Source organism: Octopus sinensis, linkage group LG1 (assembly GCF_006345805.1).
Source record: "Octopus sinensis linkage group LG1, ASM634580v1, whole genome shotgun sequence".
Taxonomy (NCBI): Eukaryota; Metazoa; Mollusca; class Cephalopoda; order Octopoda; family Octopodidae; genus Octopus; species Octopus sinensis.
Genome location: NC_042997.1, coordinates 122,258,337 through 122,264,270, shown reverse-complemented (window position 1 = coordinate 122,264,270; position 5,934 = coordinate 122,258,337). Strand labels below are relative to the sequence as shown.

Here is a 5,934-nt window from a genome sequence, read left to right as displayed (position 1 = left end):
AAGAAGACCGTCGTATATATGTATATATGTGTGTGAGTGTTTTTGTGTGTCTGTGTTTTTCCCCCCAACATCGCTTGGCAACCGATGCTGGTGTGTTTACGTCCCCGTAACTTAGCGGTTCGGTAAAAGAGACCGATAGAATAAGTACTAGGCTTACAAAGAATAAGTCCTGGGGTCAATTTGCTCGACTAAAGGCGGTGCTCCAGCATGGCCGCAGTCAAATGACTGAAACAAGTAAAAGAATAAAAAAAGGAAAGAATAAATCAATACTTGGTAAAATATTCTTCATATGGGTAAAGAGCTGAATTATAATGCATACGTGAGACTTGTACCCGTATGCAAACAATATTTCTATCAAATGATAGTGAATGACATATATCCAAACTGCTCGTGTACAATATCAAATCTCTTGGTGGAGAAGTATTCAGGGATCCAGCGACTACCATGTGTGTGTATGTGCGTGCGTGTATAAAGATACATAAAACTGTTGATATTCGTGCTGACTGGAACTCTAAGTTTTATGAACGCTACTATCAACCAGATGCAATAAGCCGTTAGGCGAAACTTGAACACACATTTTAAAAATTTCTTTATTGCCCACAAGCGGCTAAACATAGAGGGGACAAACAAGGACAGACAAGGGGATATTAAGTCGATTACATCGACCCCAGTCATTAACTGTTGCTTATTTAATCGACCCACAGTCAAAACAAATTTAAAAGTATATTTATTCTCCGTATTGAGGCACTACTCAATAAATGTTTAGTTGGTATTCTTAAACTGACATTTAAATAATCTAACAATTTAACACTCACATACACACACACACCTACGCACACACGCAAAGCTAGAGAGATAGACTTAAAGAAGCATGGATTTAGTGACATTTGGCATTTACGGCATAAGTTTACCACTTTATCTAATGCATTTCTTATAAGATACAAATAACAGTGAATATAAACAAAACAAAACAAAAAGAAATATAAGCCTTATATAAACGTCTATCATTATTCATTTTATAATTTATAATTACCGAATATGTGTATATGTGTGCGTGTGTATAAGGAGAAAGAGAGCCCAGCAGATGCACGTTTCTATATAAGAGCGTATGTATTTGTATGTGTGTATTCATCAATGATTTTTTTTTTGTTTTTTTTTTTTGTTTTTGAGGTTGCATTTCATTTCCTGTATCAGCAATTGTATAACGAAATGTTAAACTGTTCATTTAACTGCTAAGAGCGAAACTGAGAAATGTTGTTTCAAAGCAACTTCACATCAGGTGTTATGTTATTTATATGAAAGTATTGAAATAAAAGTAAAGAACGTGCGATAGGAAGCCAACAGGAAGCAACTAAATCGAGTAAGTGAATCCGTATGAAGTAGATAAAAAGAGAAACACAGATAAAATGAGAGAAAAGAGATTCAGATAGATACATGTACACACAAACATACACACACTCACACACATACTAACACAGACATGTACACACACAGAGAGAAAGAAAGCGGAAAAGAGTGAAACAGAAACAAATATTTAGAGGTCTAGTATGATTGGTGGCATATTTTCGGCATAACTTGGGTTATATCAAAAGATACGCACTCACATAAATACAGTGAAACGCGTTCGCACACACAAGCATATATGTACAGACACATCTTCCTGTGTCAGTATGTGTGCGCGCACCTTACAATTTAAGAGCAGTTGTATACTTGTGTGTGTAAAATAGCGTGCATTTATGTGCTTGCATCGATATACTTATATCGACATACACAATGTGAAATAATACATACATAAAATAATTATGTATACATTGTTCTTATGCACACGAGTTGGTGAATTCTGATTACTGGCTTCATTGATTTGACGGCTTTTATTCAGACACCTAACTGATTGATTTCATTCGAACATATCGAACGCATAGTTCTTTCTGTATGCTACATATGTTATCGCTTTACGTGTATCGAATCACTATTGTACACTTCTTTTTAACACGAAACTAGGAATACACAGATAAATAGAATGCGAACACACTCACAAACATGTAAATATGTGTGTGTTTAAACATGTATAAATACAGTGTATTATGTACAATGACCCTAAATTTATGCATCTTTCTATTTCCTGCTCTTGAGGTCATTTTTCTGTTACTGCCCTTCTACTACAGTTTTATGCACTACCCACTTCCAGCACCCAAACATTACCCACATAATCTAATGCGTCTGCTTAAAGCCATTTAATGCGAAAAGTGAACTTTACCTCCACAAATCGTAAAATTTCAAATATGTATACGAAGAAGTAAAAAAAAAGAAAAAAGAAAACTTCTTGCTTCAATGAATATGGCTTTCACTAAATTCAAAGCCAGCTCAATTAGCATTCTGCCTCATCCATTCACACAACAGATAAAAAAACTGATCTTTTAACCTCTTCAAAACCATTCTATTTATATAAGTTTTTCTAATCACAAACCCAGACATTCAGATTTTCAGACAAAACCCACCCATAAACACTATCCTACATACACCATTGCAAACAGCACTGTCTTTAAATAACAAGAAAGAACATTACCAACAACTCCTACGCCAAAAATGTACCTCGGCACCAAAAACAAATATATCAAAGAAACAGATGCGTTCTTTTTAGAGGAATCTGCAGTAAAGACGTACCACCAGAAAAAAGGCAACTGGTCAATATCGGCAAAACTATATATATATATATCCTTACTTAAAATTGGATGTTCTACTACAACAAACTATACTGCGGGAGATACCACGACTTTTGGTGCAAATAGCATTCTTGTTTATATCGCTAGCGGTATGATAGATCACTGCGATCTCCAGCGCCGAGACTATCATTTGATTTCGACATTCTTGATCGCGTCAATGATGAGCCCTCCTCCGCTAGAAACGGTAGTCACTCATCATCCTACCAGGTTTATACAGTAAAACAGTGCCAGAACAGAAGCTGGAGTTACAAATAGCTAATGATCTTGCTGTATCTATTATACAAAATCCGTTCTGCCTCTCTCTCTCTCTGTGTCTTCTAGGATATCGGGCATCCTCCATCCGATTGCGCTCAAATTTGATATGTAGATACCGACGGGTTCAGGGCGTGTATACAAAAATCGATTCCAGGTCAGAAAACCATCGACAAAGCCGTGGGAACGTGCATTTGTACGCGCAAGTACATCAGTCGAAATCCGTCTTTTGCTGGTGTCTCAAAGTTAGGTTAAATCAGTGTTTCTCAACGGGGAGACCTATGGAACGGTCGGACAAGTCGTTTTGAGAAAATTTGGTTTAAGTATTTGACAACTGACCACCGTCCATTGGACGGGGGGTGGGGCGTTTTGCTCGTATATATATAAGAAACGTTAGCACGCCGCACAAAATCCTTGGAAGCATTTTGTTCATCTTTATGTTCTGAGTTTTAATTATGTGAGGTCGACCTTGCCTTTCATATTTTCGGGTTCCATTAAACAAGTACTTTTTGATCACTGGGATCGATGTGGTCGACTTACTGCTATCCACTAACTTGCTAAACACATACCTCAGATACTAGCGATAGAGGCAATATTATTAAAAAACAGTTCTCTTTAAATCTTACTTAACGTGTATGTATGTCTAGAGCGCCATAATAGTGCAATATTTGTCCCTGAGGATCTCTTGCGTGTACACCTTTAGTGCACAGGAATAGAGATATACCGGTAGCAGACGAGAATCATTCAGTATCGGTGATAGAACTACAGAACACTGTAATCATGTGATACATTCGTTCCACCACCAATGCTAGCCACTTCTCGTATGCTACCAATATCCCTGCTTCCAGGCACTAAACGTCTACACCAGAGACATTTTTGAGACGAATATTGCAGCATTAATGATATAAGGCTTGGTAACACGAAATAGCTTATACTGACCATTATGCTTCAACCGGATATTCTCATCTAAGAAAGTTTTAACGGTTTTTTTTATCCAGATAATTTTATTATAGTTAAGCAAATATTTCAAAGCATATAGTCTAATGACCGTTATATTTTACATCGGTATATATTATAAACAATTTGACATAATTAAGTCCCATGTTAACCGAGATATTCAAGATGGATCATATTAGACATTAAAACATAGATGCAAAAATTCGTTATTCTTTTTGTGCGAAATGAACTGAAATTATATTTTGTTATTGCATTAACAAAAACTGTTAGTTTTGACACTCCTTTGAATTTAGATAAGTTTCTGAAGTATTATAATTTTTATTAACTTTTCTTTGTCAATCTTCGTCGTGTTCCACATCGAATGCTGGGTTTATTTTCGAAGTAAAGTATTTGATCCTTAAATATTGCATGATTTGCGTGTGGTTTGTCCTCTATAGATCCTTTGAATTATTGATAATTATTTAAATATCCTGATTTGTTTTCTGATATTTTCTTGTATTTCTAACGAAAGAAATTCATGATGTGCCTTGTAAAGTTTCATCTTTGAATAATTATATATATATTCAGAATAATTGATATCTTTTTTTTTAGAAACCGATGGTATTTTATTAGTAATATTTTGAACGAATGTGAATTAAATGATAATAATAATAAACTATGAAAACCAAAACTGCGAAAAGTAATACAAAAATGAATTACGTGTCCCGATGAAGAGGTCCTAAGCCCTAAATATTGAAGAGCAAATATTGAAACTTCAGCTATTTTTCTGTCCTCACTTTTGTAGTCTTCTCTATATCATTTTGCATTGTTTCGCCCCAGCAACATTTCAACGAATTTAACATTACATATTGTTTCACCCCAAAGGAAAAATATTTTAATTATTCCTAAAAGTTAATTCATAATGAATCCAACATCTGAAAGAGAATTTACAGATGACCTTTCTTAGAAATACTGAGGTCTTATGTTTAATAAGTTACCCAAATGTGATCTCTGGATGCCGATGTGTAAAAAGTCTATGGTTTCTCAAAATCAAACTTCATTGAAAGTAGAGTCTCTGATATTGTAGATAAATATCTATCAAAATACAAAATGTAATTTCAAACGAGCATTGAGTGGAATCCCATTTTATTATTTCAAACTAGCATTGAATTAAATAATGTGTGGGTTCATTGGGGTAGCAAGGATAGCATAATTGACACGACAGAAAAGTGGAATATGAGCAAAGAATTTCTTTTCACATCTAAAATAGTTACAGTATAACGACTCTCATTCATTTTCATAACATAATAATTAATAAGAGTAACTTTATACACTTATCTAAGCTTTAAAAGTTACAGTTTAATAAACATTTGTGCAAAATTATATTTCGAGATAACACTTTCCTTCTTTGAGTAAAGCGAGTAGAGGCAGGACTACGAAGGTAACTGATCTGCCGGGAGCAGCAGCTCAATTAACAGCATATAACAATCTACAATTTTAAATATAGATTGGTATAAAAAATGATTGGCTGACCACAGATTTTGGCTAGTAAATATAAACCCATTCGATGGTGGCTTCTTTCGTGCTGAAGAAAAACAACAATATTTTCTCTCGGGCAATAACTGAAAACGGAAAATTGAATGTACATGACCGTAGAAAGAACGAGTAACTTTGCATAGATATCCATACACCGATAGAAAACTTTCTTAAGATGTATCATTGAATTATTTTAGTAGGATCAACAAAGAGCATTTCGCGGAATTGAAGGTAAATCACAGCAGATACTGACTTGAGGTGGATAAAGCTTAACAGTTCCACAAATACTATTAAATATCCGAGGCGCTCGCAGGATTAGAAACAATCTAAAGGATATTGATAAACGAATATTTACTTACACAATGCAAACACGTACTCATAGAGAGAGACATACATATATAAGTACTTATGAGTGCGTATATCAAAATATGTGTATGTACATATATATTTACACACACACACACATATATATATATATAAAGTACAT

At 34.5% G+C, this 5,934-nt stretch overlaps 1 protein-coding gene across 1 annotated transcript in view; it reads left to right on the top strand.

Annotated features, from left to right (window-relative positions):
• The window catches only part of LOC115216511 (glutamate receptor-like), a 701,885-nt gene that overhangs the window by 187,769 nt on the left and 508,182 nt on the right, over positions 1-5,934 (top strand). The gene's annotated exons all lie outside the window — the stretch shown is intronic.